Raw genomic sequence first — 23,525 nt, forward strand, 5'->3', positions numbered from 1 at the left:
ACAAGTCTCTATTAGAGTTTTTAAGAAGCCTTTGAATCAAGTAAAGATGTGGTCACATAAGCCCTGGCCCGTCCTGGACAGCTGGCTGACTGATTTCCCACAAGAGCTGATTCTGCCGTGGCCTGACCCCGTCATTTGAGGCAGAGGTACACAGGGATTACAGTGTTTATATGTGTCTAGCCCTCAGCTAGGCTTGTTTTATGGGATGATACCAAGTGCTGTGTCATGCCATTCCATCTGTTTCTTTTAAAGATAAATGTACAATTGGTACAGGACAGATGCTGTTACAATAAACTCCATGGCAGAAATAAACTATTTCTCTCTATGGATACTCCTATATAATTAGAGGTCAAAGTGGGAGGAAACCCTCCCCAGGGGATTGGTGGATACTGGGACCAGTCCTTCTTCAGAAGAGAAAAAGTATCTCAAGCCCATTCTCGTTACTCTGGGGTCCAACAGGAAGAATATTTACTTTTGATATATAGATAATAAGGCAGCAAAAACAAATTTCCTTGTTACAACTGTGCTGTTTTGTTGGTTCATTCAACATTTATTGAATTTAGGTGTTCTAGTTTGGTTAACATGGAATTACACGGGATAATGGGAGGAGATAAGAGATTGAGGAGGAGGATGTGAGATACCCAAATTATGGCTGAACCCGAAAGGCTTGACTAGAAGCAGTCGGAATTATTAGAATCATTAAGGTTGACTGTGATGGAAGGAAAAGATCAGGGAGATGGGGACAAACAGGCAGTTAGGTGTGACAGCAAAGTTGATTGTTACGAGTGCTACCTTTCACCCCTGTTGTCTGATATGTGTGTGTGTACACACACACTTCTATACGTTTAAGTATAGTATATAGATGTGTATATCCTTTTAGTTCAATGTTCATAGGTGCAACCACAGATAGCCCTTCCCTCGCCAAGGGCAGACCATGCAAAGTCCTGTGGATCTACTGCATCTAGAGACAATGTCTTGTCTCATAGAACTCAGTCTGCTGGTGATGTTCCTTCCTCTGCTTTCGTTTTCATCCAGCCCGTAAGTCAGTGGTCAGCTCCATTGTTCAGGTTTCCCCCAGGACAGGACCCTGCCCTGTCCTATTGCATAGGCATAAATCACGTTCTGTAGGTCATGGGTTGTGTGGTTCATGGGATGCATGATTAGGTAAGTAAGAGCAGGGATTGCTCTGGGCATAGCTTGTCCTTGAAGTGTGAGTCCTGGTCAGATCTTCCTGCCCCTGGTTCTGTTCACTGGGAGGATTGCCTTCACCCACCACATCTGTCTCAGCACTGTCTCGGAGAAGGGGCTGCATTACTCTTAGCTCATTTTAGTCCAACTTTCCTTGGTATCCTGCATGCTCTGCCAGTGGGTATTGCTGGAGTGGTAGGGACTCCCTAAGGAGGAGAATAAAGCTGACAACTTGATTGGGCTCCCCCTAACCCCACGTTTTGTTCTGGATATCTTGTGGCTTAAAAATCAGTAACAGAGCTATTATTATGTTTGGTCATAAACTGCATATTTTTAACCTTATACCTGCAAACTTGGGTTGGATTTTTTTCTTCCAAGCATAGACATGGGAAGCGGACAGTCTAGACAGAGGAGAGTCAGCGTTAATGAGGACACGGAAGCATGAAGATTCATTTTGTGTTGAGGAGGCTGGTATGGCTGGAGTTCAGGGTATGTGAGGGACAGGATGGGAGCAGAAGACAAGCTGTGAATCTGGGTTGGAGCCAGCCAGTGCTGGACCATGAGGTTGCACTGAGAAGTCTGGCCACCATTCTCCCTGCAGAGCCACTGGAACTGCTGGAAGCCTTTTAAAAATTATTATTGTTGTTGTTTTTTTGAAGGAAGAGACAGAATTACAAATATCTGTGTTTTAGAAATATTACATGCCAGTTTTTTTTGAGAATTGCTCAATTTCCCTGAGTATCTATTCTGGTGATTTTTTTTTTTTTTTTTTTTTTTTTATTGGTCAGTTAGAATCTGCCCGAGGAAGCTGATTTTGTGTTTCTTTTCTTTCTAGCTTCTAGGTGACATTTCCATCCACAGTAGCACTTTTGTATTTCTCTGTGCAGTAAAATCTGGTGCTATGAATTTTCCTTTTTAGGTAGTATTTATTATAAAGTTGACTAGGATCAAATATTTATTTAACTTAATTGTGATAGTAAATCTCACTGTTACCAATTAAGTACGTTGTGTTTACTACTGAATAATAATCTGAAGCTTGGGAATACTGATTGAAGGAGGTATCCTTGGTATTTGTTCCTCTTTATTATGAGACAAATTTGTGCCCGGTTATACTGTGTGCCAGGCTGGGGATTCAGAGATGAGGAAGAAGACTGAGCTGTTCATCAGTTCACAGTAAGACACCCTGAGAGAAAGAATTCAAAAATGGTCATTTCAGCAGTGGAAATACACATAGAAAAAGGGCAACAAAGTGAGCCTGGTTGCAGAGAGGGAGGAAGGGATCAGGAGCGGTGCCTGGACTGAGTCTATTTTTTTGTTATTGGGGTTTTGTTTGTAGCTGCGCACTACTTAATGAATATGATCCAATTATTCATTCATTCGTCAAATGTTCCTTTGACTACCTACTGCATGCCAAGTCCTGTGTTAGGCTGCTGGGGATGTGGATGTAAGGTTGCAGTCTTTGCCCCTAGGAATCTGATTGTTCACATGGGGAGGCAGCCACTCAATAGCAAGGAGAGGCATTCTCGGGACTGGGAAGTATCTCACAAAACTGTGGATAAATAAATTTTACTGAATCGTTCTGCTTAATATTTAATGGAATTTCACCATGTATCAAGTATGTGAGAGGGAGAACCCTTTTGTAAATTACCTTTCTAGTAGTTGTTCAAGAAATATTTGTTTAATGAATGTATCTTTTGTGTAGGAATAGGATTTTACAAATTGATAGTAATTCAAGAGAACGTTTGCGTTTGTTGCTACTGGCTATCCCTTCATGGAAAGGGTACTTTTTCTTTCTTTCTTTCTTTCTTTCTTATTTAATTGGAATTTCCAGGAAGTCTCACTGTCCTAGGGTTTCTGCAAGCACTTTTCTAAAGCCAATGGGTGGGTGTATGTTTAGATCCAAGAGAAACAAATTATAACCATGGATGTGAACTTTTCACAGTCTTCTCAAAATAAAAGCTTGAAAGAATATTTTTATGCTTCTCTTTCGCAAAGACTAAATATCCTTTTCTAAAGAGGAATAAAAGCAAGATGTTAAGCATATGGGATCTTCGTGTTGTTCCCACCTTCCCTAGTAATTAGCATAACCCCGCAAAATATTCGTTGAGAATTTTCGGGCATAATTTCAAATCATAAAAATTGGCAGAAAGAAGTATATATGTGCTGAAGTTCAAAAAACATTGCTGTTTTAAAGAATATAGGCATTTTGGGAGTCAGGGAGCAAAAATATTACAGCTTTAGATTTAAGAAAGCAGGCAAAATAAAATGCAAATACGAAGTAGACACGTTGAAAATCTCTTAAATGTATTAAATGTGTATGCAATTGGGCAGAGGGGAAGGCTTTGTTAACTGTAAAGTCCATGTAAATGCATACTTGGTTTAGCACACAGATTTCTTAAGCTCCTCCCTCGCCCCCCCCCCCCGTATGACTACCATTGTGTTTCATGTGGGTGTGGAAGAGGACACAGTCGTGGAGGTGCACGTTACTAACCTGGTAGAAGGGGGAAGTGGAAATAAGGGTAGAAAGGAGTACTGCAGCCATAAAATTGACGTGTTTCCGAGTCATGGACTTTGAACCAAGATTGTACAGTTTAGTAACTAAAATTTACTTGTATAGTTAGGTTGTAAACACCTTTAGGACATTTACTTATATACCTGAAGCATAGTAAATAGACCACGTTTATTTGTAATATTGTGTGTTCTTTTTCTAGACTTTCTCCCCTCACTTTTATACCAAGCAGAGCACCTCATTTCTGTTGTCTAGGGCCATCTCTTTGCTTTGCCATCACAATTCATTCTGTACATCATGATTTGCTTCTTGATACCATTTCTCTTTTCCCAGTCCTTATATTTAAAGTAGATTTCTTGTACATAGCATAGAATTGGGTCTTGCTTTTTACCCAGTCTGACAGTGTTAATTGGTGCATTTAGGCCATTTCAGTTTAAGTATTGGTGGTGTTGGGCACCATATTGCTGTTTGTTTTTCTATTTGTTCCGTCTGCTCTTTGTTTCTTTTTCTGTCTTCCTCTGGATTAATTGAGTATTTTTATCTGATTCCATTTTATCTCCACTATTGGCTTATTGGTTATACCTCTTTGTTTTGTTACTTGATTTAAATTGAACTCACTAAGTTGTCTGCTAAAAGCCCTACTCCTCCTTTGTTAAGTATTTCAGTGAATGGCTTTGCTGTTGGATTAATTGAACTTTATCTTCGCTTTCTTTCTCTTTCCCTTAACTCTCATGTGTCACTGGCTTCTTACCGTTCTACTAATTGAATATTTCTTGAATTTTATCCATTTCATTTCGCTGACCCCTTCCACAGTCAGATACTATAACCTACATAAAGCTGAGCTCTCTCATGGTCCAGTTTTAACTCTGGTAGCCAAAGAAACACAAGTCTCAACATTGACAAAGAATTGACAAACCATTTATGGTTTTACTCTGGTCTCTTGAAAAACAAAATAACTTGTTTCATTAAAACAGCAAAACTTAAAAAACATTATCTTCATCAGTTATGAATTTTTCTGATTCTTCCTCATCACAGAATAGAGCAACCCTCAGACTCTCTCCTTAAACCAATTTCCTGCCAAACAGTTAATGCTCTCAGTTTCAGCTTGAGTCTCTCCTGTGCATGCTTTATGGATCTATTCTTTTCTTTCCTCTAGTAACTCAGCTTATTTCACAATGAATCAGTCAAGCTGCTTTCAAAATTGAAATTACAATGGCAGAATTCCCTTTGGAGGAGAGGGAGCAGAGGCTACCCATTTGTTAGCATTTTATTTTGTTTTAAACATTAGTACAGCTATCGTTTCTTGTCTGGATAAATATATCATGTTGTGTCTGGTTTTCCTGCTTTTTTCTAGTTTTTCTTTAATCTGTTCTTCATGCTGTAGTCAGAGTGGAAGCTTTAAAGTCTTTTAGTTTTGTGCTTAAAATCCTTTCCTGGCACCACTTTGCTTTTCAGAAGAGCTTTTTAACTGGCTTTTACCTTATAAGGTTCTTGCTGTTCTAGATTTTAACCCTAGTCGGGTTTCCCTGCTCATCTGTCAGGTTTTCTCTCATCTCTAGACTCTGGTACCTGTTGCCAGGTGAATTGTACTCTCTGGTCTCAATGTGGATACAACTTCCTCTGGGTAGCCTTCCTTCTATGGTTCTCTCTGCCACTGGCTCCCTCCTCCCTGTTAGATATACCTGCTCTATGCTCTTCTGAGTAACCACCTCTGTCTCCAGTTGACTTTTTACTTGCCTTTCTCCCCCGTCAGGTTATAAGCTCCACAAAGGCAGTTATCACATATGTGTTCAGATTGTCTGGCGCTTAATGGGCTCTCAGTAATTGCTGAGTGAAGGAGCCCTCACTGAATGATGTGCTGTTGGGCCTCCTGTCCTTCCTTCCTTAGCACTTACCTGCCCTCGGAGCTGGTGTGTAGCCAATGTTCCTTTGGTGGATTAGCCTGATGCTGAGACTTCCTTCTGAGTATTTGCTCATTTAAACACGCGTAGGTGGCTCTGCCCTTGCCTGAGTAGGTAGATTCCATCTGCCGCGTTTGGTTTCTATATACCTTGAACTCTATTCTTGTTATGCAGATTTCTGTCTCCTTCTAGCCCCTTTGGATGCCCTGCCAGTCAAATAGTCCTTTTATTTTTATGAGGAAATCCTGGCTTTTAAGGTGCTCTTTCTATTATTACCAAAGCTTTCAAGAATAGTGACTTTTTTGGAAATAGGTAAAACATTAATAATAATAACAAATGTTAGAATTAGGATCATTCTCTCTCACTTCTGGGATGACTCCCAAAGCATCATCTCTTTCCTTGTTTTCTGTAATCCTTTCCAGCAACTTAGATGTCACATCATCTCTTCAAACTCAGTGTGCCTAAAAGTTCCACAATCTTGCAACTTCTAGTGTTCTGGGCTTGAGACCTCAGCATTATTTTTTAATTGTACCTTGTGTTTATTCACTATCTAGACATCAACTTCTATGAACTTTTCTCTGAAATTTATTTGGTATCAGTCCCTTATTCATCATTAGTACTCCTGCTTCCACACAAGCCTGTTTTTTTTCCCCAGCTTTATTGAGGTGCACTTGACAAAACTGTAATATATTTAAAGTGTAAAACATGGTGATTTGATATACATAGACGTTGTGAAGTGGTTCCCACAATCAAGGTAGCACATTCATCACCTCATATAGTTACTTTTTAGGTGTGGGGGGAGAACGCTTAAGATCTACTCTCAGCAAATTTCAAGTATATAATACAGTAGTATTAACTGTAGACACCATGCTATACATTAGATCCTCAGAACTTACTCATAACTGAAGGTTTGTACCTTTTGACCAACGTCTCCCCATTTCCCCCACCCGCACGAGCCTTTTTGTGTAGCCTTCCATTCAGACTGTCCGGCTTCTACTGTCCCTCCTTTCCAATTCAGGGTCCCCAAATTTCTCTTTCTCAAGCAGCATTTAGTGGTCATCCTGCTTGGCCACAGTCAAATGTTCAGAGGATTGGAACTGGTGTACACTGCTGATGGGAATGGCAAATAGTGTAGTCACTTTCGAAAACAGTCGGGCAGTTTCTCAAAAACCTTAACATTATCATTAATGTTATTATTAATTATCATATCATTAATATTAAGTTATCATTTGACCTAGCTGTTATATTCAAGAAAAATGAAAACATACGTCCACACAAAAAGCTATACACGAATGTTCACAGCAGCATTATTTATTCATAATGGCCAAAAAGTAGAAACAACACAAATGCCCATCAGTGGGTGAATGGATAAACAAAATATGGTATAGCCATAGACTGTAATATTATTTGGGTATACAAAGGAATGCAGTACTGATACATGCTACAACATGGGTGAAACTTGAAGGAAGCCAGACACAAAAGGCCGCATATAATATGATTCCATTTAGGTAAAATGTCCAGAATAGTGAAATCTATAGAGATAGAAAGTAGATTAGTGGTCGCCTGGGGTTGGGAGTTTTGGGAATGATATAGCTAAAGAGTATGAAGTTTCTTTCTTTTTTTAAAAAAATATAAAATTCGCATAAAATTCACCATTTTAAAGTGTACAATTCACTGGTCTTTATTATATTCAAAATGGTGTTCAACCATCACCACTGTCTCAGAACATTTTCATCGCCCCAAAAGAAATCCTGTCTCTCTTAAGCACTCGCTTCCCATTTCCCCTCCCCTCAGCACCTTCGGAACCTCCTGCATCATTTTACATTCCCACTAGTGGTCACGTATGAGGGTTCGGATTTCTCCGAATCCTTGCCAACACTTGTTATTTTCTTTCTTTCATTTTGTTCAATAGCCATCCTAGTGGATTTGAAGACAGAACTCTATGTGGTCTTATTTCCATTTTCTAATGACTAATGATGTTGGACATCTTTTCCTGGGATGATTGGCCATTTGTAGATCTTTGGAGAAATGTTTGTTGTTGAGTTGTAAGAGTGCTTTATATATGCATTCTGTGTACTACGTAACATTATTGGATATATGGTTTACAAATACTTTCTCCCATTCTATGGTTTGTCTTTTCATTTTCTTGCTAGTATCCTTTGACTCGCAAATATTTTTAATTTTGATGAAGTCCAATTCATCTGTTTTTTCTTTTGTTGCCTGTGATTTAGGCATTATATTTAAGAATGTGTTGCCATATCTAAGGTCATGAAGATTTGTACCTCTTTCCTTCAAAGAGTTTTATAGTTTTAGCTTCTTCGTTTTAGGTCTTTGATCCATTTTGAGTTTATTTTTGTATATGGTATGAGGTAGGAGTTTAGAGTCATTCTTTTGCATTTGATATCCAGTTGTCCCAGTACCATTTGTTGAAAAGGGTATTCTTTCCTCATTGAATGGACTTGGTGCTCGTGTTGCCATCAGTTGGCTATAGGTGTATGGGTTTGTTACTGAACTCTCAATTGTATTCCACTCATCTGTATATCTATCTTTATGCCAGTACCACACTGTTTGGAATACTCAAACTTTGTAGTAAGTTTTGAAATCAGGAAGTGTAAATCCTTCCACTTTGTTCTTCTGTTTCAGGATTAGTTTGGCTATCTAGGGTCTCTTGCAATTCCATATGAATTTTAGGATTAACCTGTCCATTTCTGAAAAAAAGGCAGTTAGAATTTTGATGGGGATTACATTGAATTGGTCATCACTTTGGGGGTTATTGCCATTCTAACAATATTAAGTCTTTGAATCCATGAACATGGATTCATTTAGGTCGTCTTTGATTTCTCTGAACAATGTTTTGTAGTTTTCAGTGTATGTCTTGTATTTCCTTGGTTCAGTTTACTCCTGTGTGTTTTATTCTTTTTGATGCTAAGTGGGATTATTATTTTTTGGGTTGTTTATTGCTTCTGTATAGAAATACAACTGTAGTCTGAATATTGATCTTATTTCCTTCAACTTTGCTGAACTCCTTTATTAGCTTTTTTTTTTCTGGATTCTTTAGGATTTTGTATATATATGATTATGTCATCTGCAAATAGAATTTACTTCTTCCTTTCTTATATGGATGCTTTTTATTTATTTTTCTTGCCTAATTGCCCTGGCTTGAGCTTTAAGTACAAATGGAAGTGGTGAGAGAACACATCCTGTCTTGTTCCTGATCTTACAGAGAAAGCTCTCAGTCTTTCACCATTAAGTATGTTGTCAGCTGTGGGGTTTTGTAGATGCCCTTTATCACATTGAGGAGGTTCCCTTCTATTTGTAGTTTGTTGAGCATTTTTATCATTAAAAGATGTTGGATTTTTATCACATGCTTTTTCTGTATATTGACATGATCATGTATTTTTTTCTTCTAATATGATTTATTATATTGATTGAATTTCATATGTTTAATCACCCTTGTATTCCTGGAATAAATTCCACTTAGTTGTCATGTAAGATCCTTTTAGTGTCTTACTGGATTTGGTTTCCCAATATTTTATTGAGGACTTTTGTTGCCTCTGTGTTCATGAGGGACATTGGTCTATGGTTTTCTTTTTATGTGATGTCTTTGTTTGGTTTTGATATCAGGCCTCATAGAATGAATTGGGATATTTGAGGTTTCTTTTTGGGTTGATGAAAATGTTCTAAAATTGCTTGTGGTGATGGCGGCATAATTGACTATACTAAAAACTGTTGAGTTGTGCACTTAAAGTGGGTGCCTTGTAGAGTATCTCAATAAAGCTGTTACCAAAGAAAGAAAAAATACATCCTTATGAGAGCTAGCCTATCTACTTTAGCCCAAAGTCCTTATCCTGACCTTCAAAGCCCTCAACAGTCCTCCAGCGGTTCTATTTCAGCATTGCCTCTGACTTATCTTTGTATGTGACTGATGCAGTGACAGTGGTCAGCCTCCTGCCCCACTCATCACTTCCTACTCCCCCAGGTCTCCCAGAACATCTTGTGCATCTTGCTACTTCACCCTGCCCAAGGACGGTTCCTACCTATCTTGAATGTCCCTGTCCTCCTTTCCCACCAACGATAATCCATGCTCTCTTGCAAAGTTCTGTTCAAGTTTCTTTTATTTACCATTCTAGCCTGCAATGATCTCTTAGTCCTAAACCCCTAAATCTGATGATTATCTCACTGAAAAGAAAAATTATGCGTGATCTGGAATGTGTGAGTTTCCTTAAGGGGACAGTGGAATAGAATATTTGAAATCAGAACTGTTATGGGAAATCTAGTATATGTGTTTGTAGTACCCATAGGCGTATACTTTTTTTATGCATTTACAATCAACTCACAAGTTTATAGGGATGACTTTTCATTTGCACTTCTCTGGTCTCCCCAGATGGTTCTCGATTCTTTGAAGAAAGGCACTATGTGGTATATCTAGCCATTAGCATTGTATGCCGGGTGTGTATCTGTTGATGTATGTGTTTGGAAGATAGAAAGATCCAGTATTTGTGTTTCACAGTTTTCCTTATGTATTTCTAAAAAATATTTTCAGCAAGTTTTGTTTTACCAGAGTTGAGTAAAGTCCTAATGTATAAAGTTCATCTGCAAATGTGAGGCATGGGTAGGTGAGCCTGTTGCTGTAAAGGCTGTATTTTGGCATTTGGTGAAGTCTAACTGGCAGGTTGCATAAGCATCATGGTGTAATGTCAAGGATGTATTTCAAATGAAATAGAAGTGGATTCAAATCGTGGGTTCTTTCTTGGACATAGTTGTTAGTGGGTTAAGCCAGGACCCAAATTAGGTTTGTCTAACTCCAGGACTGATGATAAACCGCTATACTATTTGCACTCCATGCCTGTTAAGAGAAGTTATTTTATTCCTCTGAACCTCATTTTATTCACATATAAAATGAACTTGATAATACTTGCTGTGCAGAGATGTTTCAAGGCATAAATAAGGATGTTTGTAAAGCCTTCAGCAGAAAGCTTGCTCGCAAAATAGGCAGGCCTATTACTGTTAGTAAAGTATTTTATTTGCTTCAAAACAATAGCACCAACGAAAGAGATTTTGAAAACGTGTCTGAAACTTGGGCAGAGAAATGTGCTTATCTCTTGGCTTTAGAAGATTGAATTCTTTGCTTTACACTTTGGCACAAAGTTTTCAGTGTTCTGTTTCTTTAGAATTTAGATAATTTTCCAAGTAAGTCATTTGTTAGTAATTACTTTCTTTTGCTGTCTTGTCTTTTGTGTTGTTCAGAATGAGTTATTGTCAAAGAAGTAACAGTTATACCTTCTCTGTCATTAGCTTGCCTTCTGAAGAATTTTAGAATGTCCGACGGTTGTGGTTAACTGCAACTGTTGTATCTTTAAGCCTTAGGTTTTGAAGTTTCTGGAATGAAGTTTAGGAAGGCTGTTTTTTTTGTTGCTGGCAGCCATAATAGGAATGAGCTAGAGGAGTGATTATTGGTTTTCATTTCAGTTGCAGAAGTATCTGTATAAGTGTATTTGTTGGTGTTGCTATAGAAACGTAGTCAGAACTGCAGCGGGGAAAGCGTCACACATGAAGCCTTGATTTGGTTACCTGAATTGTTTGCCTTACTTACGTTGGAGTTATTCCTAATTGATTTCAGAATGTGTTGGACATTTTTATTCTTAGCTGCCGTAAATATCCAGAGATCACGAGTTTAAAATACATCCGTGTTGAGAATACTAATGCGAATCATCTCCATTCTTTTGGTCACTGTTACTCCTTAGGGGTTCAGCAGGAAAAAAAATTCTGCTAAGGCAGTGCAAATTTCCTGTTTGTGATGGTGATGGATTGTAATTTAAAAAATGTTTTTCTCCATGTATTTTAGGATTGTATGGTTCAGTTGGGGATTTTTCCTAATGAAAACCATATATAGGCACTTTTTTCACGTTTTATTTATATTTTCTTCTACAAATTTATTATGAAGTTTTACTAACCATGCTGTCCATTTTAGCTTTTTGATACAGCTATGATTTGGATCAGGAGAAAGTGGTTCCACTGAGCATTTGTAGGGGAAGATGGCTCTGCTTCTGGCTTTTCCAGACTCTCTTGCTCAAAGGAAGGGCTGCTATCGAGTCAGTTACACCCTCAGGGGCAGATGTCTTGCAGCTGGGCCTTTTTGGGCTCATTCCAGAGATGGTATTTGTGTGCACTGTCAGAATGTCTTACAGGCCCACCCTGGAAAGGGTTCAACTCTATAAAAGGCGTTTTGTTTTATAACCTCTCACATATTCTTATGGGGTTCTGGTGGTGACGGTGGTCTTTATTGTTTTGTCTTTCAAACTGGCATTTTATTGAGACACAGGCTTCACAGTTGAGAATAGGAATTACAGTTATAGTTATTGTATCTTGTAAAATACATTTAGCCAAGCCCTTGGCACACACTACCATTAAAACGAAACAAACCCCCCTCTCCGAACCTTGCGATTTCTGTGAGTTATTTTTTAACTTCTTTTCTGCCTCTATACTGATAAGAAGATAACACTCATTTGATTATGTTTTTCTGGGTAATTTAATTGATATTGATTTACAAATCAAGTTAGTATATTAGAAGATAGAAGATTATGCAGGAAATCCCAAGCCAAGTTTGAAATCTTTAAAACACCAATAACTTCATGTTGAAAATTGTTCTTTTTGACCTGTTTTGAATCATATGTTGACATAGATGCTAGGAGAATTATCCTTGGATATATTCTAGGGGAGTGATCATATTTTCTCCTCAATTTTGTTTTCCTCCTTTAAGTGCTCCACAGTGATGAGAACTATTTGGGGTGGAGAACAGGACTGCATGCTCTCTTGGCTTTCTAGCTCAAACCCCTTCCTCTCCCAGCGCATTTCCAACGCCCTTTCCTTTGGTCTCTGGGGTGGTGTCTCTGCTGCTGTCCAGGATTCAACTCCTCTCTTGTGCTTTTGATCCTTTCTCTTCTGTCCCATCCTAACTACCTGCCGTCCATTCTCCTTTTTCTCCTTTGTGTGTTGAATGGCCCCCCATGCTGTCTCTCCCACTGAAAGCGTGCCCTGAACGAAACCACCCAGACATCTCCACGCAGACGTCTTCCCGCAGCCTTATACTGCGTGTAGTTGTTTCTTCCCTTTGCTCTCGCCTGTTCTTCATTGCTGCACTTGAGATTAATTTATGCTCATCTCTTCCCCTCCTCTCTTCAGTATTTTTCCTTTAGCCAGTTGGCTCTGTCTGCCACCATCCACTGAACTTGCCCTTCGAGGTTACCAGCAGTCTTCTCCTGACACCTTTAAAACCTTCTTGGTTTCTGAGGCGATCTGCCCTTGGCCCTGTTGTCCCCTCCTTGCAACCTGACCCTTCTCTCTTGTCAGTACTGTCTTGACGTGCTGTCTTTCTCTTCTGCTGATCCTTCCTGGCCTCCTTTATGGGTTCCTTGCTGTCTGCCTGGAGATTTATTATGAGCATTTTTCTTGCTCTGTTTTGTCTGGGGTTTCATCTCCTTCTATATCGCTTCAAATAACACTGAGTGACCAAGTGGTTCTAAATCTTAGCTTGGAAACCCACACCCTGCTGTTCAGACGTTAGTCTCCAACCATCCTGATTTTCCACCCAGATGTCACGCAGTTACTTCAGTCCAAATGCATTGAAAGTGGAAGCTAGTGCTTCTCTCGTCCTTGTTTCCTACAGTTTTTGGAAATCCTTCTCTAGGTTGATGGCACCACTGTCTGACCTTTGACTGCCAGGAACCTGGGAACTTCGTTCTCCATTGCTCCCACAATCCAATCCATTATCAAATTCTGTCCACTTTACCTACTAAGTATTTATTGACTCTATCTCTTCATTTGCATCTTTGTTGCCTCTGTCTTTGTTTAGATGCTATTTCCTGGATCCCTGGAGCATCATCTTCACCAGTTTCATTTCACTGTATCACTTGTTCTCACGTAACTGCCAAAATAATCTTCCAGAAATACAAAATTAATGTTGTTTTCCCTTGCCTGTGGGATCTGAGCTTAGCATGTTGCTCACTCGTTATTTGGCCCTGCCTCCCCTGTCCCGTCTCCTCCACTCGCCACCCTGTGTTCCCAGCAGACGAGGTACGTAGCGTTCTCGACAGTGCATTTATCTTTCATGATTCTGTGCCCTTCACTTATGGTTCCCACGGTGAGGAATGCGCTAACCCACAGACAAGCGGCCCAGCGAGCTCCTCCTCGTCCTTCAAGGTCAGCTCAGATGTCACCTCAGGGAGCGCTCTTTCCTCAAGTTGGTTACTGCTGAATTGTTTATGCCTCTCTTCTAGCTCATATTGTCTTTGTAGAGTAGTTATTTATTTAAATACCTTTCTCTTGCACTACTGGGGCCAAGTTTTACACAGGCCTGTATCCTCAGCAGCTATCAGAAAGCAAAGAGCAATTTCTCAGTGGATGAATGGGTCTTAGCAGAACCCAACAGTACAGAATTGGACTCCAGATCTCATAGGCGGACGTGATGGTGAGTTCTCTGGCTTGAGGCTGGGTGTTCTTCGTCTATGGTTTTGGGTGGGTAGGGGTGGTGGATCGAGAACATAGTAACACTTGTCCTTAGGGTTTTCTTCCATCATTCAAGTTTGGAGAGGTAAGTTTTAAAGGTGCAGCTACAGAAGGAGATGAGTGGAGCTACAGTTTCAATTTATGGCTGTAATAAAGCTGTAAAGGGTTGAAAGTAGACTGGGTTCTCGTCAAGTGCCCACACCACACAGATGGCATTTATCAGGCAGGAGAGACCATGATGCGGGGAAGTGAGGAGAGGGCCCCATGGGCTTGTTCCTCCCAGGGCATGATGTGTGGCTGTGCGCTGCTTATTCCACATGCCTTCACATTTCAGCTTTACATAGCACGTTTTTGATGAGAGCCTTGTGTTGACATATTTGCTGTTTATTTGGTTCTCGGAGAGCCTCTTGGAAATAGTTGTGGCCCTTTTAAAGGAAAGGAGAGAAAAGACAGGGAAATTATAGAGGATGGGTTAGGGTGGGGAAACAGCTTTCCTTCCACAAGTTGGAAGGAAAAATAGATGATGAAAAAAATAGATAACTGGAATTGGTAGGAGATTACCGTATGTTAATGTTTGATTTTTAAGAATAAAATTAAACATAATGCTACATTTGACTGTTTTTAGGGGAAAGCCTAGATGAATTTGAGATTCTGCGTTTAATAGTAACTGTGTTCCTCTAGCAGTTTGCATTTTACCAGTAGCTGTCGTTATGGTTCTGTGGTCCTCACAGCCATCCTGTTGTGTAGGCAGGTTATCTGCTGGTGCTTTCATTGTTCAGAGCGAGTAGTTGGCAACATGGGGAAATATCTAGACTGTTTGAGTATGAATTCAGCGCTCCTTTGAGGGAAGAGTAGATAATTTCTTGGCGATGGGGGAGTGGGAGGGCGTATGGTTTTTCTTGGGTGCAGAGGGTGGGGCAGAGCTGCTGGATGCCTAGTCTCAGGGCTCGCTGTTTCTTCTGGCCGTTGGACAGACTTAAAGGGCCTCTATTCTCTCATCTCTCCTTGGCAGTGTCTCTCCCCTTTCCTCCTCCTCCAGGCGGGGCAGAGTCTGCTCTAGGGAAAGGCAATGGAATAGTTCTGACATTATCCAGCCTGGGGTCTGCCACTGACTTACTGGGTAAACTGGACAAGTAGCCTAACTTCTGGGCTTCAGGTTCCCATCTGTGCAAGGCAAGGGGTAGAGGTACATGAACGCTGAGATCTCTTTCAACTCTGAATTTCTTTATTCTGTGAAAACCCTCTTTTGCTCAGTTGTATGTAGGATGTTTTATAGGCACTAGCAAGATGTTTGTTTTTGCTTTATGTGTAAAGTGCTTTGTGATAGGTGCTTTTATTTTATTTCTTTAACCTCTAAGTTAGCAGTGGCCCTGCTTATTTAAAATGAGAAATTAAAATTAAAATTATTTAAAGTGAGCCTAAGCATTGTAAGCGTATCGTGCCTTCCTTGACCTCCCCCAGGGAGCTGTCCACTTGGCTGTGCCCTTCCTGTGCCTCCTAGGCCTTGTTACATGTGGTGTCGTCATCGTTTAAGTCTCTCTTCCCTGCTGGACTATGAATTCCCTGAGAGCTGGTGTGGGGAAGGGCTTTAGATGGTGTCTGATGCAAAGTGGAATGAAAATAATACATTTTAAAGTAAATATGGGATTAGTGTACTGGTCTAAATGTAATTCTAAAAGTGATGCTTTAAAATTTTGTAGTTAAAGAATTTGTTAAGAGCTTTATCTGAACACTTTTTAGATGTTTTCAAAACATTAACTTTTTGATTATAGATTCCCAACAGGCGCCCCTTTATTGCCTCTCCTCCCACTGTACCTTCTCCTGTCCCTTCTCCAAAACCCCTGTAAAAGTCTGGGGTCACACGGCATGTTTCTTTCCCAGAGTGCTGTAGATCTATGCTATGGGCCTAATCTATGTTTTTAAAGATGTGGTAGGGAAGAAACTCTGCAAATGACTCGTGCAGTTGTGCAAATTATTCTGGATTTAAAGCCTGGGAGAAATTAAACTGTGGTGGCTTGTGGCCAGAAGAGAACTTGCGTGCAGAAGCCATGGAACTAGCGCAGATTTTTCTTGTGCTGACGTCAGATACAAATGATCGTATGAAAGGTGGGCTGTTAGAAAGTGTTATAGGCCAGTTGTAGCTCACCCGGGTCGAGAGAGTCATGAAACTTTTCTCCTTGTGTGTTCAGGAAGTCTGGTTGTGCATGGTGATTGGTAGATGGAAGACTCTGTAAAATCAGTAGCATCAAAAACAGAGGTGTTTTGTTTTTGAGCACTCTCTGGGTTATTGTTGGGTTGTGCTAGAAAATTGTGTTTGCTTTTTGTCGGGTGGGACAGATGACAGTTGCTTGTCAGAGGAGGCTAGACGAGTAAAGATGGGAGGACGGAGAGAACCTGTCTTCCTCATTGTCTTTCAGCAACACTGACAACTTTATTTCTGCACAGAGTTTGTGTGCCTTATGGTTTTGGAGCTATGAGTGACCCATCAGGTTACTGGGTCCTCTACATCTTGTTCAGTTCTGCTCTTTGTCCCCATAAAGCAGAGGTTGGGCATTTTTAAAAAGTCACAAAATTATGATACTGGGTTTAAGATAAAATTCTATTTATACACAGACTCACATATACAAATAGAGGGAAAATGTCCTCTACTTTAACCCCAACCAACCCCCTTGAATATTTAAAAAATAGTATTCTGAGGTTAAACTTCTGAGTTCCCTTTGTAATGGAATAATGAGGCTGTGTCAAAGCTTGGCTATTTAGGATCTTCCCAAGACAGATGTAATACATATAAATTCCTATTAAGAAGTTTATATTAAGACATTTGTGGATGTTTCAATCTGTGTATTTCGTGCACTTTAATGTGTTTAAAATCTTACTGGAAATAAATAAGTGACCTGGACCTGGTTTGTATACTTATGCCAATAACCTACTGAGCCACCTTATGTAAGTTACCTCACGTCTTTGGGTTGCATTTACCCATCTGGAAACAAGGGTGCTAAAAGAGAGGTATTGGAACATTGGTGGGAAAGTGTGTTGGCTTTGAGGGCAGCTGTGCTCACCGCTCGGCCACCAACGCCACCAGCATGGCTTTGCAGACAGACCAAATCTGTGTCAATTCTGGCTCTGCCGTAATTTACTGGATATATTAATTGGGAAACTCATTTAAATCTCTTGCTTCTCTTTTTATCCACTGTATTAATGGTTTGTTCTGTTCCCAAATCATAGTGCCACAAAACTCATTCTCTCTATCTTAATTCTCTTAACCTTTGAACAGTGAGATTCAGATGTTCTGTGAGCAGGATCTTTCATATTGAAGTCAGGAGAGGAGCTTGAACCACCAGCACTGGGTTCCGTGCTTAGAGAGTAGGTGCCTTGGTCAGCTGGGGCTGCCACAACAAAGTGCCATAGGCTGGGCGGCTTAAACAACACACCTTTTATTTTCTCACGGTTCTGGAGGCTGGAAGTCCAAGATCAAGGTTCCACATGGTCGGTTTCTGGGGAAGTCTCTCTTCCTGGTGTATAGATGGCTGCTGTCTCTCTGTGTTCTCACATAGTGAGGTGAGAGAGACAGAGCCAGCTCTTTGGTGTTCTCTTCTCATAAGGGCCCTGATTCCGTCATGATGGCTCCACCCTCGTGACCGCATCTATATCTAATTATCTCGCAAGGGCCCCATCTCTAAGTACCATCACGCTGGGGATTAGGGCTTCAACACAGGAATTTTGGGATGCACGGTTCAGTCGATAGCAGTAGGAGAGTAGGGGGCAGGAGGCACGGGGGGGATGAGAGGTGCTGGGAATGGGGCGCAGAGATCTACCAGTGTCAGTTTTACTGGATCCAGTGCCACATGTCAGTACTTCTGAGACCTCTGGATTCCACAGACCAATACATTTCAGAAAAAGGGTTGGAACCAATATTTTTCCAAGTAAGTATGTTAAAACAATTCTGCTATTGTACTATAGCATTTATAAAAATACATTTAACACAGAAAGGTAGGCAGAACATAATCTGAATAAAAGATGATGCTTTAAATTGAATAAAATTGGCTCTACTGGTGCTGGCCCCGTGGCCGAGTGGTTGAGTTCGCGCCCTCCGCTTCAGCAGCCCAGGGTTTGCCAGTTCAGATCCTGGTCGCAGACATGGCACCGCTCATCAGACCATGCTGAGGCGGCATCCCACATGCCGCAACTAGAAGGACCTACAACTAGAATATACAACCGTGTACTGGGGGGCTTTGGGGAGAAGGAAAAAAAAAAGAGGGAGATTAGCAGCAGATATTAGCTGAGGGCCAATCTTTAAAAAAAATATTGCCTCTACTGAAAAACTCACCAGATTGCTCTTTTGTGAACTAGTGAAGACTTTGTGGCGGGTAGTGACGATTACTTACATTATCTAGAATGACTTTTTAAACAAGTTTTATATTCATTTTGACAGAGATTAGTCTTTTCAGAGCTGCTACTGAAACATATTTTCACTAAGTTCCTCTAAAGCAAACTATTCTTTCTCACTAGTTGTTACAGGTGACATCTTGTTTATTTAAGTATCTTTATTAAGTATTAAGTGTTTTCTTTGTGACTAAAAAAGACTCATTCCTTTTTTAGGTGTATGTGCTTATCTCTAGGCGTATGTTAACATTTAATTACTCATTGACTTAGGAACTGCTGGGCAGGAGAGCAGTAGCAGGGCAAGGCCGTAATAATACACACCTGGATGCCTAGTCGGACCGTCTTGGTCCTGCTTAGTTAATGTAAATATGTACAGTGGAAAAAACCAGAATTTATTTATTGATTTATTATTTTTTATTGAGGTCACATTGGATTATATTATATAAATTCAGGTGTACATCATTATATTTCAACTTCTGAATAGACTGCGTTGTGTTCGCCACCGAAAGTCTAGTTGCCGTTCGTGGCCAGGTATATTTGCCCCTTTACCCCTTCACCTCCCCCACCCCCTTCTTTGGTAACTACCAATTTGTTGTCTGTATCTGTGTGCGTGTGTGTTCAAACAACCAGAATTTAAATGGTGGAAGTGTAACAGGGTGGGGGTGGGGTGGGTACTGTCAAATTGAGGAAGATGAGTTGTTTTTCACATCCCTCTGACCCGAATCTTAGAATTAATCAGTTTGTCTGTAGCGACTTTGCGTTTCCTTGGCTTCTATATGTATGTGTATTTGTGTGACAGGTGGATGTAGGATTACCTTTGGTATCAATCATTTCTCGGTTTAGGATTGACAATACAGTATTAAAACAGGGATTTATCAGCTTTATAGCTATGTGATGGTACCTATAAATCTAGATTAAAATGAGCCTCCATTTGTATAGACAATGTGGATGAATAAGCAAGTTCTTTCACAAATGAATCAAAGTAGATATTTCATTTTTATCTATTGAAACTGGGCTCTGTATTTGCAAGGTTTTTCTGTTTGTGGAAGTGTATGTGTCAGTTTATAGACATTTATAAATAAAGATAATTAGACATATGTTATACACATAATTTTTTGGTGCCTGTTTGTGGGGTAGATTAAAATGACAAAAAATAACAAAATTGAGAGTCAGAGACCCAAAGCAAAGCAAAATTCATACTCAGAAAAACAGAAAAAACTCCCAGCAATGGTAGAATTATAAAGATTATCATAGACATATAGTTGTGTTGTTAAAACTGTTCTTTCTGTGAGCGCTCTCCGTTTAGTGGGTAGAACAGGCGGCAGGAAGATGACTTTTTCTGTGACCCATGTGAATTTTCTAGCTGAGGAATGAAGTAACTTGGAACCATGCTGAGCATGCCCTTCTCCAGCGGGGTCTGGCCTGGGTGGGGCCGGTCCTGCTCATTAGGCTTTTGCAGACTGGATTTCCATCAGCTTTCCACAGTCTTCCAATGACAGGGGAGCAGACCTCGGGCTCCATGTACTGGAAAGCTGCGTATGTATTTCAAGGGGAGATTTTTAGGAAGTTTCTGTTGTGGCAGTGGGCTTTGTGGTCTGTGCTTGCTTATTTTTGCTGTTGAAGGAAGTTTGCCTTTGAGTGCGTCAGTGTCCAGGGGACTGAAAATTTGGAAAAAACGTATAAGTAGAATCTGAGTATGTGCACTGTTCGGCAAGGGAATAGGTTCACTTCTATTCGAACCAAGGCTTATGGAGAAAATATTTTTTTCATGGTCAGAATTTAGTTTTAGACCACTTGTTTGCATTTTTCTAGGAAATTGTTGAATTTTGTCAGGTTATCTTTAACATAATTGCCTTTTCAGGTTTGGCCTCTGAGAATGATGAAGCTCGTTGGTTTATTTCATATACTTGTCCTGCTGTTTCACAAGCGATTTACTCAGACAATATGCTGTGTGAAAGTTAATTACGCCTAAATTACAGTGAGGACTATGCAAGCTAACAGTGTTCAGTTATTTTTTTTTTTTAACATACTGAAGGACAACAGGTTTGAATTTAATTAATTTATAAAATGTTTCATTTTCATGCTAACTCATTTGATTAAAAGAAGTTTGTAGCCAACAGATTTGGATTCACATTTTTTAGCATCTGTGGATTAGTGGCCATTAACAGTTATCAAGAATTATGTATTGTTTTGATGGTGTCATGTTCTAAGTAAATACTGGTTGAATAAGAAATAGGTATCAACCTCTTCTTTTATTGAATATTGAGTCTGGTGTCACCTTGAAGAAGTGTGAATACTCACCATGTGCCCAGATTTGGACATCCAGACTTAGAAAAATGATTTTCATGGTTTTTCTTGATATAATCTACCAATCTAACAACCGTCTTTCAAAAAGAACCTAGTTTTGATTCTACTTTCTATTTCTAACAAAACGAAAAGCAGTACTGTGATGGTCAGGTGACAGCTGCCAGTCCCTTCTTCATTGCTGACGCTGCAGGGTATGTGCTTAGACCACCGAAGTCATTACCAGCTAGTTCTGGGGGTGGTGCACGTGTACCTGGAAAGTTTAAGTTTTCTGTATTTAGGCCCAACAAAGAATTTTCTTTTCGAATTATTGGTAACTCAGGGGTGGGAATAAATAACAAGAGGTGATGCTGACGATCTGGACGGCCTGTCCTGGCTCTCCCCACGTCCATCTCCTCTGTAGTGTTCCTGTACGCAATATATGATATATTGATGACCTATAGTTTAACATCATAGCTGGATCACGAAGAAAGTTGGAAAAAGGGACATTTTAAACTTTGGCATTTAGTTTGCTTGAATTTTTTGGTGGACTCTGAGGGTTGAATGCCTGGCATACTCTCCATCAGGACCCTCTAACAAATCGTGTTTACAAGTGTTGAATTTTGAGAATCTTAGCTCCAAAGAAAGAAAGATATTTAGTTGAAATAAAAACTTGTCCTAGCCAGCACCACCTAAAAAATAGTTGTTTGAAGCTCTTACTAAGGAGTTTTGAACTAAACTAATGTTCAGAGTAGAAATATTAAAAAAAAAAAAAGTTTTAAACATTCCAAATGGCGTGTCTGTGAATGTCTGTAATTCCATTGTAGTTACAGCTTTTCCCGCCTCTGGGGAAAGTTGCATTTCTCACGCCAGGCTCCGAGGGTCCATCTGCTAACAGTCTCCGGCACCTTCCGCTGACCGGCCAGGGACTGGCAGCAACATTCGGATCTGCTTACCTAAGCTAGAAAAATCGTTCAATTTATAGTCTCATATTTTAAGAATATATGCTATGCATCAACATAACTGTTTGGTAGTGTGCTAAATATTTAAAATGACTGAAGCCAAATGACCAAAATTTAAAAAGTGACATATTTTTTAGACAAGGTTTAGATGTTTATGCCTGTCGACTGCAGTGTTCCAAAGCTTACAGGGAAGAGGATTTGAAAGTGCCAGATCAGTGTAGGCTCCAGCTTGGTGGCCTTGTCACAGGGTGGGGAGTTGATTGACTTTGACAAGCCTTTGTCTTATGACCTATTAAAATGCAGCGTCTGCAGCCTGTGCGTTTATCCTGTGCAGTTAACCTTGGTGGATTTGTTGTTAGCTTATTTGGGAAAAGCCTCTGAACCACTGTTATTTTCCAGCTAAAGAATTTAGAGTTTGCTTCACACAGAAATAGTATTAGACTGGTTGTCGGTTACCATTTGATAGCAAGTGAGTTTTGCGGTGGGGCTGGGCGCAGATCCTGTGCAGAAGCGAGCTGTGGGATGAGCTCAGACAGAGTATACTCCCTGCTATCTGTTATGACCAGGAGAGATGGTGCTGTTGGCTTTGCTCTGTTTTCAGCCTGGTCGTCATGTCACTGGAAGAAACTGCACGATGTTTTTCTTTTCTATAGAGCATGATATGGTGGTCCAAATAAATGTTCCCAAAATAGTAGGAACATCACAAAAGACATTTATCGAGAAGCCACCGGATGCATCCGCCTGCGCTGGGAACATGCGGTTACTCATCTGCAAACGTTGCCCCCTCTTCATGGAGCACAGGAGCAGATGTGGGGAGGGCAGAGGTGTGGACAGGAAACGTGACATCCTTATGCTTGTCAGGCCAACTTTGTTCCTGCGTCTGCCTATAAATGAGGAGGAAGCTGCTGACAGAGATTGGGGATGTTTATGTATGACCAGCTTAAAAATTTAATAAGATTCTTCCCATCCTGTTTCACTCTCCTTTTAAAAAGTTCCTCAACTTTCTGAGGAGTCTATTTCCCAGTGCCCTGATCCCACTTCTCCAGCAGAAGATACGAATAATCTTTTTGGCCTAGCTGCATTTTAACGATACTGTCATTAGCAAAAGACACCTTTTTGTTTTAATGCCACACTGAGGGAAAAAGAATAAAAAACTAGCATAGTTTTCTCAGGAACTATATGTGTTTTTTTAAAGTGAAGAATTGATAAACTTCTTAAGAAAAGATATTGGCTGCTCTAAAAGCTTAGGTTTGGAGCTTTTCCTGCTCAGGAGAGCAGTCTGCATAGGGTAAGGGCTGGGTTATGAAATATGCTGGAGGATAGCAGAAATCAGCCTCTTTGAGGATGCAGAGACAATCTTAAACTTCATATGTCAGGAAGTCAGTTTTATTTTAGGCTATTTTCATGCTGCTGCTGAGCTGGAAGAGACTGGAAGGCTTTTGCACCCATTCTGTTCATTTTGAGGCCAGAGCCGTGACAGGCTCATGGCAGTTTCTCCAAGGAAGCAGACCAGCCAAGCTGGGTTCACTTAATGCGTTGGATGTCTTAATGCGTGAACACTGTTCTCCTGATAAAGTGTTTAAGTGCTTCAGTTTGTACAAACTTCTGCTCCCTGAAAACTTTGTCTCCCATATCTGCACCTCATTTACCCTGTGCCATCCATCGTTCGCCATAATCGCTGTTGTCACTCTTCTGTATCCTTCTTGTTTTCTTTGTGCATACACAGTCATGTGTTGCTTCACGACAGGGACACGTTATGAGAAATGTGTCATTAGGTGATTTCATTATTGCGTG

At 40.2% G+C, this 23,525-nt stretch overlaps 1 protein-coding gene across 13 annotated transcripts in view; it reads left to right on the forward strand.

The window, feature by feature from the left end:
- EPB41L2 (erythrocyte membrane protein band 4.1 like 2) overlaps window positions 1–23,525 on the forward strand; it is a 203,543-nt gene that overhangs the window by 62,699 nt on the left and 117,319 nt on the right. Inside the window, exon 1 of one of the 13 annotated variants that reach the window (XM_046677723.1) lies at window positions 19,937–20,022. The exons of the other annotated variants lie outside the window; for them this stretch is intronic. The gene's annotated coding sequence lies outside the window, so the exon portion shown is untranslated. Of the gene's footprint in view, window positions 1–19,936; window positions 20,023–23,525 lie in introns of those variants that run through there. 13 annotated transcript variants of the gene reach the window in all.

Source organism: Equus quagga, chromosome 11, assembly GCF_021613505.1.
Source record: "Equus quagga isolate Etosha38 chromosome 11, UCLA_HA_Equagga_1.0, whole genome shotgun sequence".
NCBI lineage: Eukaryota > Metazoa > Chordata > Mammalia > Perissodactyla > Equidae > Equus > Equus quagga.